The sequence below is a fragment of the Lagenorhynchus albirostris genome, chromosome 1 (assembly GCF_949774975.1).
Source record: "Lagenorhynchus albirostris chromosome 1, mLagAlb1.1, whole genome shotgun sequence".
Taxonomy (NCBI): domain Eukaryota; kingdom Metazoa; phylum Chordata; class Mammalia; order Artiodactyla; family Delphinidae; genus Lagenorhynchus; species Lagenorhynchus albirostris.
In genome coordinates, this window is record NC_083095.1 from 34,118,808 (window position 1) to 34,133,586 (window position 14,779).

At 36.3% G+C, this 14,779-nt stretch overlaps 1 protein-coding gene across 1 annotated transcript in view; it reads right to left on the reverse strand.

Moving 5' to 3' along the window:
* Nucleotides 1-14,779, reverse strand: part of RAD51B (RAD51 paralog B) — a 610,290-nt gene that overhangs the window by 520,526 nt on the left and 74,985 nt on the right. The gene's annotated exons all lie outside the window — the stretch shown is intronic.

The following is a 14,779-nucleotide window of genomic DNA, read 5'->3' on the forward strand; positions in this document are numbered from 1 at the left end:
TTTAATTTTTAAAACATAAATGCAGAAATAAAATCAAGCAGCACTTGATTAATAAAAGCAAGCAGCATAAAATCAAGCAGGCTTCCCTGGTGGCGCAATGGTTAAGAGTCCACCTGCCAATGCAGAGGACAGGGGTTCGTGCCCCGGTCCGGGAAGATCCCACATGCCGTGGAGCGGCTGGGCCCGTGAGCCATGGCCGCTGAGGCTGCGCGTCCGTAGCCTGTGCTCCGCAATGGGAGAGGCCACAACAGTGAGAGGCCCGCGTACCGCAAAATAAAAAATAAAAAAAAAATCAAGCAGGGTGGGGGGAAAACCCTAAAATGGTATATTAACAGAACTATTTTTCAAATGTATAACATAATCACACTGGGGTGGGAGTGGGGGTGGGTAAAGAATGAACCAAAGTAGCTTTTAAACACAATATTAAGAGTTACACAATATTAAGTTGTGTTACACAATTAAGTTATACAATATTAAGTCCCTGCTTAAAGATTCTTTTAGGTACAAATTGTAAATTCTAAATAGTAGGGAGTTTTCCCCCAGGGGTTTAGGTTAGCATTTCTGAAACACTTTGTGTATTCTGTGATTGAGTAAATAAGTAAATATACTATGGAAAATGGGAGTCAGGTTTCCCACCATTGGAGAAGGGTGCAGAAAGGTAGAAAAATATCATGAACCTGTGATGCTGGAGTAGAACTGGCAGTATCAGTATGAAGTCAGGATTTTACACAGATAGAAGTAGATAAAGATGTAAACATAAATGTAGAAACAGATGCATATGTGCACGTACACACATGCTGGTGCACGTGTGCGCGCGCGCACACACACACACACACACACACACGCACTTTTTTCCCCTAGTTATGTCTGCTAAAAGGACCTAGAATCAGTGAGCACACCAATTACCCAGATTTTGGTTTCTAAATACTACTTTTTTTTTTTTTTGGCCGTGTCAGGTCTTAGTTGCGGCATGCGGGATCTTTCGTTGAGGCGCGCAGGCTTCTCTCAAGTTGTGGCATGAGGGTTTTCTCTCTCTAGTTGTGGTGCATGGGCTCCAGAGCGCGTGGGCTCTGTAGTTTCTGGCACGCGGGCTCTCTCGTTGAGGCGCATGAGCTCAATAGCTGTGGCGCAGGCTTAGTCGTCCCGCAGCATGTGGGATCTTAGTTCCCCAACCAGGGATCGAACCTGCGTCCCCTGAATTTTAAGGTGGATGGATTCGTTACCACTGGACCACCAGGTAAGTCCCTTTAAATACTATTTTCTACTAAAAGGAGCAAGAATTGATTCTAAGCCTGGGAAAGTATGGGTTAGCCAAAAAGTTTGTTCAGGTTTTTCCATAAGATGTTCCAGAAGAACCCAAACTTTTTGGCCAACCCAATACAAGATGAGCATTGGAACATCATTTTATGTTAGAAGGAAACTACTCAAAGAATAATGAGAATTTGTCAGAAGGACGTACAAGCGATCTAGATGAGTTTTCCACTGGCCAAATCTGGGACAATTTCAGAATCGGAATAAGTAACAGTAATGGTTTACAGATCACTGAATAAAAAAAAAAAGTTCCTGAGTTCATGCTTATAAAAATAAATAAATAGATAAATAAACAGAAAAAAAGGAAACCTCTTCCTTAGAGTGGAAAGCCCATTAATAAATGTAGATAAAATGATAGTATTAGAAAATCACTATTTGACAACCATCATAGTAATAACTGATTAAGGCAAGAAGCATCAATGGATGCTAAAATAATGAAAGCTTGAGGAGTAACAGAATATTTATAACTTCAAAGTCATCTCCTCATAAGACACTTTAATTCCAAAGGGGAAAATCGTAAATTTACAGTAGAAAACCTGGCAGATACTTCCTAAATAAAGTGATTAAAGTTAACACCAACAGTAATAGGACAAATCAATATCATGCACATTCTGCTATGATACACTGAAAAGAATACGCATCACTTCTCTGGTATTCTTGTCAAAAAGACTATTTCTTACATCTCTTCATGTGAAAACTCAGACTAAAGGACATTCTACTATTTAGGTGCATATTCAGTAAAGAGACATGCATACTTTTAGGTAAAGAGGCATCGCGCACATATAGGTAAAGGAACAAACCACACAAGCAATCATACTTAAACTCTCATTAAAAACTTATCTATCGATGATTATCACTTAAATCAATCATTTTTTTCTGGGGAGGGTCACAAAATGATGATCTTTTATTTCTATCATTTCTTCCATATTTATTAGCTGGAATTCTTCTGTAAAGGGCTACTTGATTTCCCTGAAGTATAGCTAATACAGAAGATAGGGTAAATGCTGAATTCTTTCCTTTAAATTGCCAATTTTCAGACTAAGGAATTAGTGCCCTAGTTTCTCCAATGGTTCCCAGTGAGATGTTAGGTATTTCTCCTTTTATCATTGTGATATATATTATTTTATGTATTAAATGTGTTTCAATCAATTGTGTAGGGTGTTTTGTTTCGTTTTTGAGACTCAAATTTTCTCATCTTTGGCCAACAGAAGCCACTCATGCATTTGAAGTTGAGTTTTAGACACAAAGAATTTGAAGAGCTTATGAGACATCCATTGGTTCTGAAACAGGAGACAAAAAAAAGAAAAATACTATAGAAGTATAATTCTTATTCCTAAGGCATCCTAACCACCACACAGAAGTGCCTGAAAGGATTTTTTAGCACAAATTAAGATTTTAAAATTAATATATTCACTAAACATTTACTTCATCTGTCTGGGTATTTTTTCTTTTCTTCTATTTACAATATGATGATTAATGTGTCCCAGTCTATTAGACAAGGTTCCTACCCTCAATAAGCTTAGTAGGAAAGATACCATAACTGTTTATCTTACATGCCAGGTGACAAATACAGGTCAGGACAAACATATCGCAGAATAAAATTAGTGTTACAGAAATAGAAATAAGGGATTATATCCAGCTCGAGTAATCTTAAAAGAATTATTTAAGTCAGAACCAAAAGTAGATTTTGATATGCCAGGAAATTGGAGGAAAGGCATGGGGTGTGTGGTGGGCAGAGCCAGTGCAGGGAAGGGCATATTAGGAGTGATGAAGAGGAAGGAAAATGCAAGGCAATTTGAGGGCAAGGTGAAGGGAGTAGACTATTTATAAGAATAGCACTATCTAAAAGAACTTTCTACAAAGTGGACATGTTCTATATCTGTGCTGTCCAGTACAGTAGTCACCAGTCACATGCAGCCACTGAGACTAAAGAACTGAATTTTTAGTTTTATTTAAGTTTATTTAACTTAAAACGAATAGCCACCTATGGCTAATGCTTACCATACTAGACAACACACTATTAGAATAAAAACTCAGAACGGGTACTTTTTTTCTGTTGAATAAACAAATGAATGAACAAATGAATGCATGATTGAATGCACACTCAAATGAATATTCCAAAGGGTATAGTATCTTAGGAAAATGTGGGACACAAAGTTGGAAAAGTATGTTAGAGCCAGATTATAGATGGCTTTGAACACAAACTAAAGAGTTTGAACTTTATTTGAAAGGTAATTTTAAAACCTCACTGACATTTTCTTAATAAGGGAAGCATAATAATTGTTTCAGGGCAAGTAACCTGGCAGTAGTGAGCAGGCAGTACTGACAGGACAAAATCTGGAAAAAAAAGAGAGGTGGGGAGCCTAGGTTAGAGATTCTCAAACTTTTTGATTTCAAGATCCTGTATTACTTTTCTAGGCTATCATAACAAAGTACCGCAAATGGGGTGGCTTAACACAACAGAAAGATATTCTCACAATTCTGGAGGCTAGAAGTCTGAAATCAAGGTATCGGCAGGGTCACACTCCTTTGAAGGTTCTAAAGAAGAATGTTTGCCTCTTTCTAGCTTTGGTGGCTCCTGGCAATCCTAGGTGTTCCCTGGCTTGTAGCTGCATCACTCCAATCTCTGCCTCTGTCTTCACGCGGCATTCTTCCCTATAGATCTCCTCTGTGTCTCTGTATTCAAATCTCCTTCTTCCTTCTCTTATACAGACACCAGTAATTGGATTTAGGGCCCACCCTAATCCACCATATCCTCATTTTAACTTGAATACAACTGCTGAGATCCTGTCTCCAAATAAAGGACCAGGGATTACAACTTGAACATATCTTTTTGGGGACCATTCAACCCACTACAGACTCTGTTACACGCTTAAAAATTAATGCGGTTCCCAAGGAGCTTTTTTATATGTTGATATTTACCATGTTAAATATTGATATCTACCATATTAGAAATTAAAACTAAGTGCTTAAGTGCCTATCTACTCATTTATTTTAAGACAATAATAATAAACTCATTGCATTTTAACTTAACACATTTTTTATGAACAATAAATGTATTTTCCCAAAAAATTTGTGAAGAGTGGCACTGTTTTATATGTCTGTAAATCACAATCAAAGATGGCTAGATTCTCACATCTACTTCTGCAACCTGTTACAATGCATAGTTTTGGTTAATGTATCTGAAGATAATCTGGCCTCAGATATGTAGTTGGAAAAAGAAGTGTTTCAATAGCTTTTACAGGTAACTATAGATATTCTTCCTTGATAGTACACCAAAGCTCAACAAGTGGTCATTTTTTAAAGGCAAATCAAAACCACAATGAGATATCACTTCACACCTGTAAGAATGGCTATCATCAAAAAGAACACAAATAACAAATGTTGTAAAGATGTTAAAAAAAAAAGCAAATGTTGGTGAGGATGTAGAGAAAAGGTTAGTTGCTACTTGAACTACTGTCAGTGAACTTTTGGGGCTCTGTTGCATTGGTCATGTGGAACATATTGTTTATCTTTCCAATGTCAACACATTTCAAACACCATCAATCTCATCAGAAAAGTCTTCAAGTATTGGGAAGTTTTTTCCACATTTTCATTTCTGCTTGGAAGCTTAAATTTTACCACTAGCGATAATAAAATTCTGTTTGTTCATTTTTGGGAAAACTTCTGCCAGATATCAAAGTCTTGAATAACCACAGTTTGTCTATCAGTCTTTTTTTTTTTAATGGTGTTCCATGAAAAAAAATAGTTTAGCTCTCAAACAACTGCAAAAGTGCTCCTCCTTGAGACAACCATTGTACTTCAGAATGCACACATGCATTGTCAAATAGAGTAATAATACAACATGTACTCAAGCGGTAAGATTTAATGAAATTAATAATTTTCACTGATTCATTAAGGACATTCTTAAGCAAAACTAGATTTCTTTCACAAGTGTGTAGCAGTGAAGAATGCAATGATTACTAATATAGTTTGGCAGTACTGTCTTAATTTGAGTAAAGCACTACAAATTTACCCTTCATTGTTTTTTCACCATCAGTGCAAAGCCAGGACAATGAAAAAGGCAAATAACATCTTAGTACAACTATGAAAATATTGCTAGTTATGACTTTGCATACTCCTGAGAGATTCCCAGGGACACACACCCTACCCTGGGAAGTCCCAGATCAAATTTTGAGGACCACTGCCCTAGGTAATTGGTTCTCAACTTTGAGGTGTGTCAGAATCACCTGTGACCTCAAATTAATGAATCAAATCTATTTGTACATTGACAAAGCACCGTTAGATGAATCTTAGGTGCACCAAAGGTTGATAACTACTGGCCTAGATGATACAGTGATAGATAAAACTAGGCTTTATAGAAGTGGGAATGAACAGGACCGCCTAGAGGGGTGGGATAGGGAGGGTGGGAGGGAGGGAGACGCAGGAGGGAAGAGAAATGGGAACGTGTATATGTATAACTGATTCACTTTGTTATAAAGCAGAAACTAACATACCATTGTAAAGCAATTATACTCCAGTAAAGATGTTAAAAAAAAATCGTAAAAAGGAATGCTTCCAATAGAACCAATAAATCATTTCTTTAAAAAATACTTATAAAATAGAAGCCTTTAGCTGGTAATATTAAAAAAAAAAGATGAACAAACAAACAAAAAAAACTAAAAGACTTTACAGATTGATAAAATGTGAGAATATGAAGAAAATCAACATATCAAAGGTTCTGAGTCTTGATTACTGAAAAAAACTGGTGATACCATTAAGAGAATGAGAGAAGTCAGGAGAAGCTTATCAAGGAACTAAAGAAATAGGAAGGAAGATGAATTACCTTTTTCATGCTCTTCCGGATTAGAATCCCCTCTTCCTCTACATTTGTATCTCTATCTTTAAATTTTTCTTCATTTAAAAATGTTACTTTATCTCTCATTGTATTACAGTGTACTGTTTACATGTCAGTCTCCCACTCAGTAGAAATCAAACTCCTTGAGGACCTGAATGAGCTTGGGTGCACCAGTCCTGGGCTCTAACTATATGATCTTGGGAGTGTTACTTACTCCCTCTAGCCTCAATTTTATCATGTCTAAAATGCGGATAAAATGGTCTACCTTTTAGAGTAACTCTAAGGATCAGAGAGAAATTTTCATAGTAACTAACATAATGCCTAACACAGTAAAAACTCAGCCAAGAACAATAGTAAAATCAATTGGCATAGTGGTATTACCATTAAAAGTACTCCTTTTAGAGCTAGCAACTTTCGGATTAAATACAGACCTTTGCTAGTTCTCACTGTAAAGCATACCAGATACCATTCATCCTCAATTAATTACATAAATGATCAACTAATTTGTGAATTGAATTATCCAATTTATCCTGCCACAGGCTCATTAAGGCCTCTAGAAAAATGGACAAAGAAGAAGTATAATTTTATAATCTGTTTTGCTTTTTTGGAATGCTGCATCTCATTCTGCACAAAAAGTGGAAGAAAAGAAATTCTAAAATAAAATTCCTAAATTGCTAATGGATTTAATTTACTCATGCTATCTTTAACCCTCATATATACCAATAATTTACAATTTACAGCAGGGGGACAAAATTATTTTCTCTATTCATGTAACTGAAACATACATCTGGTCTAAAAAGCAGCAGTTTGCAAGAAGAACTCCCCAGAGGTTAATGGGTTAATGGTTCTGGAATAAAAATGCAGTACAAAACTCTAACTAGTTGAAATAGGAATGGGACTGAGGAGAGAATGGGAAGGGGTAATCCTAGGGGAGGTAAGATGCAACTCTCCAAGCTGGCTTTCAGCCAGCACAGCTAAGCGCACATCTCCTGACTCGCCAAAAATAACATTAGGGTCTTTGTGACCACAAGTAGTAAGGACTTCAGTTTTAGGTTTCATCTAAAAATAACTATGAAAACAACCCAAAAAACCCATACATCAGTCAAAGTGTGATGAGAATTTTTTAAACTCTGTATCATGATTCAATAAATGCTGTTTCTGTTACAATCAGAAATGATGCCTCCCCCAACCCCATTATTTCTACATGGCATGCTTGGAGGAGGCTGTAGCTCCTTCGAGAAAAAACTCTACAATGTCATAGTAGGATGCTTTCATTGGTAAGTAAACAAAAACTCAATTCAAAGTGGCTTAAAATAACACTTCTCCAGCTTTTGTGTATATTCTGATTCAGTAGGACTAGGGTAGGGCCTGAAATTCTTCATTTCCAACAAGCTCACAGGTGATGCTGATGATGCCAGTCCATGGACCACAGTTTCCATACCAGGGATTTAAACCATAAAGAAATACATAGATTAACATACCTGGAAACCCAGAGATAAGACTGTTCAATAATGTCATCAAGAACCCATAGCTTGGGACTTCCCAGGTGGCACAGTGGCTAAGACTCTGCACTCCCAATGCAGGGGGCCTGGGTTCAATCCCTGGTCAGGGAACTAGATCCCACATGCATGCCGCAACTGAGAGTTCACATGCCACAACTAAGGAGCCCACGAGCTGCAACTAAGGAGCCCACCTGCTGCAACTAAGACCCAACACAACCAAATAAATATTTAAAAAAAAAAAAAAAAGAACCCATAGCTTATCTATCTCCAAAATGTCAGCTTCATCTTAAGGTTGGCTCCACCTTCTTGGGTACTGTATGGATGATAACAGTAATCAGGGCTACATGTTTCCTTGGTCATGTTCCACAGAAGATACAGAGTGGCTTCCCATGGATCTCTCTTAAGAGCAAGGAAGAACAGCCCCAAAGCTTAAAAAAATTTCCTTGCATCCTATTTGCAAGGATTAGGTCATGTGCTCATCCCTGAACCACCAAGCGGCAAAGTAACCTTTGGACCAACCAGGCCCACCCCTGAACTGAGGTGAAATCAGTTTTCCTGATGCTTATTGGTTACATGGAAGTAGAGGAATCCTGAAAAAAATCATGGGTCCGTTAGGAAGGAAGAAAGAGGAACAGATGCTTAGTAGGCTATAAACAACATCCAATATAAATAAATATTTTCCTCCCTCATCCCATCAATGTTATCATTTGGTTCTGAATCCAGTGCATCAACTTTTCCAGCTGTTAGAAATCTCATTAGACTGGGACATCGTCAAAATCTTTACTATCTTTTGTAGGATGGCTTTCAAAGCTCTTTCACCTATTAGAATTCATATTACAGTATAACTATAAAAATAATTTCAAAATACTTATCAATCTAAAATGACAAAGAAGTTTATTACTACAGAATGCATAAGATTATAGCATAATAAGGATAATAATGGCAATAGGATATATAGTAGCCTAGCAGTAACGTAGAAAATAAATTCATAATGTGGGATGTATAAATAAATAAATGAATGGATAGATAAATGTGAGCTTTGGTCTCAAATCTATCAATCTTTCCATGGAAGCAAGGCTTCCTCCTAGGGTGAATTATATGGTATGTAAATTATAACTCAATAAAACTGTTTAAAAAAAAAAACACTTCCCTTTAATAACACAGACCAACAATTTGTGGAGAAAACTGTCTAAAAAAGACTTAGCCACAAGATTTGTCACAAATGCCAAACAACTACTATTTAGTTTAAACAAAAATCAGGGTCATAAAAACTGCGTCAGAGGTCTCTGAAAGCAATACCAAAAATGTGGGCTGTGTGATCTGACCTCAATGTTGCTCTACCTCGCAGAACTTCTAGACTCAGGAAATTTAATATTCTCTAGAAAAAACACTCTCTGCTAGTAAACAGAAAGCAAAGGCTAGAGTCAACTATATGGGCTCAAAGCTTGCACAACAGTTGCTCCTAAGAAAAACTTGGCAAACATCTCAGTCATAATATACTAACAGATGAGACTTCTTTTTAAAACTACTAATACTAAAGGAATGTGATCATTTTACAGGTTGGGCTCACTATTTTATAAAGGATTCTATCTTGTATTTGGCACTAACGTTATAAAGGGAGAACTATTAATTCAAAATCAGACCTATGATGTACAATATAAATTATTATACAAAGCTATCTCCAGATGTGGGTCAATGCTATTCAACTTGAATTCTAATTGGTACCTAATTCAAGTCACTACATAATTCTGGCACTACACAAATCTAGTGAAAGATAAAAATGTTAAGGGTATTATTTTTCACAATAGCCAAGGTATAGAAACAACCTAAGTGTCAACCAATGAATGAATATTATTCAGTCATAAGAAAGAGGGAAATTCTGTCATATGCAATAACATGGATTAACCTGGAGGACCTTATGCTAAGTGAAAAAGGCAGATACAAAAAACAAATACTGTATGACCTCACTTATATGTGGAATCTTTAAAAAAAAAAAAAAGCCAAACTCAGAGAAACAGAGAGTAGAATGGTGATTAACAGGGGCTGGGGTGGGGGAAATGAGCAAATGTTGGTCAAAGAGTACAAGCCTTTGATGAGTAAGTTCTGGGCATCTAACTACCTACAAAATGAAAAAGAAATGTCTCTCTGGCCTCCAAGGGCCTCCTTAATCTAGTTATTATTTCCCATTTAACCTAATTTAACCTAATTTCCTACCCTCAGTAAAAACTGCTGCTCTGAGTAAGCTGATTAACTTAACGGAAGTTTAAAAGAAAATTTACACTTTTTTTGCTTTTATGTATTTGCTCATTCCATTTGTAATACTTGAATTGCTTCCCTAATCCTAACTGTCCAAATTTTACCTGTCTAGCCCAAGTTCCATCTCTCCCTTTAAGTCAGCCCTAACAAGCCCTCCAGGTGATTTCTATGCACACTCAATATTGACAACCATTAAGATCTCGGGATTATGACTGGCTATTAAAAAACTGAAAACCTCTCTACAGCACTTTAAGTGAATAGGTATTTATTTGTCTCATATAAGAAAACGTCTGAAAGCAGACAGTCCAGGGCTGACATCCAATGACGTCAACATCCTTAGTGTATTGGTTTATCACATCATGAGCACAGATGATTGCTGCTCCTTCAAGACAGGAAGAAGGGACAAGCAACAAAGGACCATGCCAGAAATATCACTTCCCTTTTATCTGGAAAGTAAAAGCTTCCTGAGAAGCTTCCCATTCCCTACTAATAAGTCTTCACTTAAATGTGGTGGCAAACTGTATTTTCCAAAGGTGGCCACACCATCATATTTATCCCAGCCCACGTGTTCTTTTTACAATGTGATGGGTACTTCTCCAACTGAGAGGTCATATTCTCTCCCTTCGAATCTGAAAGGGGGACTTGTGATAGTTTTGACCAACAGAGTACAGCAGAAGTGATAATATGTGACTTCTGAGGCACCATCATAAAAAGAATACAGCTTCCATCTGGGGGGCTCTCTCTCAGGAAACTCTTAGAACCCAGAAACCACGATGAGACCACGTGTGAATATTCCAGCTGGGCTTGCAGCAAACACAAGCATTAACTTCCAAACAACAGGAAGGAGTCTTTTCACATCAATACAATCCCAGTCCCCAGTCTTGAGTCTTCTAGCTGCAGCCTCAGAAATTGTGGAACAGAGACAAGTGGTCACCACTGGTTTTATATGAATTCTTGACCCACAGGAGAAATAATAAATGATATTTGTTGTTTTAAGTCACTACATTTTGGAATAATTTATTAAGCAGCAATAGAGAACTAAAACAGATACGATTGGCCAGAACTGGGTCACATGACCATCTTCAGCTGCAAAGAACCTGGGAAATCAGGGAACATGATTGCCATGAACTTAGCTAAGGTGGACACACTGCCACCAAAACATAATCAGGGTCCATTAACAATGGGAGGATGAAAGTGAGTACTGGGTAGGCAACTAACAGTACATGCCACAACCACTTGGTTAGTACTCATTATCTACTACCTCATACCAACACTGACATTTTCTTAAATATGTGTCTTACATCCACTTAGTAGAATACATAAGAGTCTTGAAGGCAAAGACTATTTCATTACAAAATGCCTTAATCGGTAGTTACCTTAAAACTATTAGCTATTTAACTTCTGAAGGGAAATATTTAGGTTATACTTTAGAAAGAACTTCTAGGTCCTAGAAACTGTGAGGTTCTGAAACAAACGCACAGAAAAGGTTTTATAATTTTTTTCTTCAGTTTTTTTTTTTCAGAATAATTTCTCTGGGAAAATGATGGTGTGACTGAACAATGGAATAAGCTTTGACAATGCCCTGCAATATACAGACAAATATCAACTGACCCCAGAGTTAGACTGAGTCATCACAATGGTGTTTGGAAATCCTGTACAAAGCTGACCAATACAGGCACTAGCTCAGACTTTTATAGAGATAAACACTGATGCAGGCTAATTAACAACTGCAGGGTACTTTGTGAACATAAAGTGCTAAATATTTATTTTTAAATAATCACACTGATTTAGCAATAAATGATGAACTTACTCTTAGTGGAACAGTAACACTACTGTAGTTCCTAGAAATGACACTAGCCCCCAAGTACTCCTGACCGCTCATGATTTTCAGCGAGTCTCTATTTCTTTAAACAATGAGAAGAGTAATATAGAAATCAGATGTTATTGCAATTTAACTTAAAAATAAATCTTAACACTAGTCAGAAAACATTCCAAAACGTTTATTTTAGCTAAACAGAAATGTCACCTAAATTTAAACAACTCTGATTCATCATTCTAATAACTAAAGCTGAAAACAGCCACTTCAGTTGGTTATGAAAATATCAACTAATACTCACATAGTGCTTCAGAATTTACAAAGTCCTTTCATAGATAGATAGATCTTCCTATAAAATTATTACATATGAGTGCTTTGTTAACTGTAAAAATCTCTATAAGTTAGTAATTGAGCAATATGTGTTTACTATTATTCATCTACTACAGTGTTAGTAATAATATTACTATTATTAGTAATAATAAAATTAAAGCTTATGAGGCAAGAACTTTTATGCCCTTTCTACAGATAAGGATATTGAGGCTGAGGAAGGAGAATTGACTGGTCCATAATCACACAGTTGAAATACATTCGGTACTTAAACTCATATCTTCTGACTTGAAATGCTGGGGTACTTTCTACTGCATCTTGCTATTTCTATAAAATGTTTACTTCTTCAAAGCATGATTCCCAAAGATGGGAAGAGAAAAGTGAAAGGAGAGGTCTATTGTTGAACAGAGAACTGTCAGTTCTAAGGCTGTAGAGCAGGCCAATCTCAAGTCATTGGACAACCCAGTAAACTAAGCTAAAGATCACAGAGAAAAACAAAAGAGAGATTCATTACAATATAGTCTAAGAAATGAAACCAACTGCAGTAACTTTAAACTAGGGGCATTAAAAAAAAAACTTTTCACATTATAACATTTTCAGTATTGCCTTAAAATACTGCACTTTGGTTATCGTAACTATAAGCATCACTTTATTCCAGTTCAAGTCAAAACTGTACCTCCCTCAAATATATACACTAACGATCCTTTGAGTCATGATGCTTATAAAAACTACCTTAAGTTGTAAGTTCCTAGGAACTTTTAATTAAATTCATGAACACTCAATTTTACGGGACACATCTGGAAATGCCATGAAACTGAAATGTCTCCTGTCCGGTCACAGCACATATTAAGTCTTCATTAAACCTCAAAGCAAAATCTTAGGAGGCTGTCTGTACTTCAGATGTTCCCTAAGAGAGGTACAAAGTACAAGTGTTTAGGAATTATTTTCCTAAGAGAGCATACTTACCACAGGATTTAAGCTATGACTGGCCAATTCCAGCTGGAAAATATAGAAACCCAACAAGTCTTTAGCACATTCACTAGCAGATAAAAGGCATTAAATTATACTCAACATACATGTACAATTTATATGCAGTGGAAAAGCAATCAAAGCTGCAAGTATTCAAATATTTCTTTTACTTGAAATACCAATATGACTAACAGAGAAGCACTTCTACCATTACACTTCCAAACAACAGTCAAAGCATTAAGCAAAGTGTGAGACTTCCCATTGAAAAAGCCTTGGAAGAAAGAATTCTGAGTATTGAACAGCTTTTAGTATTACAATAAGAAGTAAGGGAGCAAAATAATTTTGACAACTGCATTAGGAAGCAAAGTTCCACTGGAAATAAAAACATGTGCGTTGGAATCAGACATATCTGAGTCCTACCCTTTCCACTTACCTAGCCGTGTGGTTCTGGGAAAGTTATTTAACCCTTACAAACCTCAATTTCTTCAACTATAAAACAGGAATAATATAACCTACCTCATAAAGTTATTTAACATATTAAATGAAAAATGTTTGAAATGTACTCACTACAATACCTGGAACAAAGTAAGTACTCGATAAGGTGCAGCTGTTTATAATTTACAGCCTTTCAAGTATTTCAAGATGATTTAAATAAACTAGACCAATTTCAACAACTACATACTTTTGCCAGTAAAACAATACAAACTCTGAGATACTAAATAAGGTCCTTGATCTTAAAAGGGACTTCAAAACCCAAACATTTATGATCAACTTTTAAAAGAAGTTTAGGTTTTCAAACCGTTAATGGTAAGAACGAGAACAGTTGTTCTCCTTCTACCCACATATATTTATTTTTCTCTCCTATAACAATCAAAATAGTATTAGGGATTAAAAAGCTATCATTTGATTTAATGTTTTATTTTTAATAAGACACTTCCCAGCAGAGACTGAATCAACATTAAGAGAATCAAAACAAATAAGAGGGCTTTCCTGGTGGTGCAGTGATTAAGAATCTGCCTGCCAATGCAGGGGACACGGGTTCAAGCCCTGGGCCAGGAAGCTCCCACATGCCGCGGAGCAACTAAGCCCGTGCACCACAACTACTGAGCCTGCACTCTAGAGGCCACGAGCCACAACTACTGAGCCCACGTGCCACAGCTACTGAAACCCGCAGTACTGAGCCTGTGCTCCACAACAAGATAAGCCACCACAATGAGAAGCCCACGCACCACAATGAAGAGTAGCCCCTGCTTGTGGCAACTAGAGAAAGCCCATGCACAGCAATGAAGACCCAATGTAGCCAAATAAATAATCTTTTTAAAAAAATCAATTATACTTAAAAAAACAAAAGAAATACCTAACTTTTAATATCCTCTATTTTAAATTATTTTAGTTGTATTGGAAGACAGTTAAAACCTTTAAACTACAGCTGTTATGTGTTTACATAGACTCAAATGTTTGGAAAATTTCCTTAAGTCTTATAAAGCCAATTAAATGCCTACTTTAATTCCTTTACTCAATGAAGGAAAACATTCTAACTGCAGTAATTAAAGTTGTTTTCTTTTAAGACTAAAACTTTGCCTAGGACTTCTAGCTCTACTAAAATTATAAATTATCTGAGAAATAAAGTTACTGGCTAAACAAACTGATGAAAAATAGAAATGATAAAACTAGAAGCTTCCAAAAAGAAATCAAGATTTAGGATGTTAAAGAATTAAGCTCGGAATAAAAAAATTTTTTTAATACAAAGTTGTTTTTTTA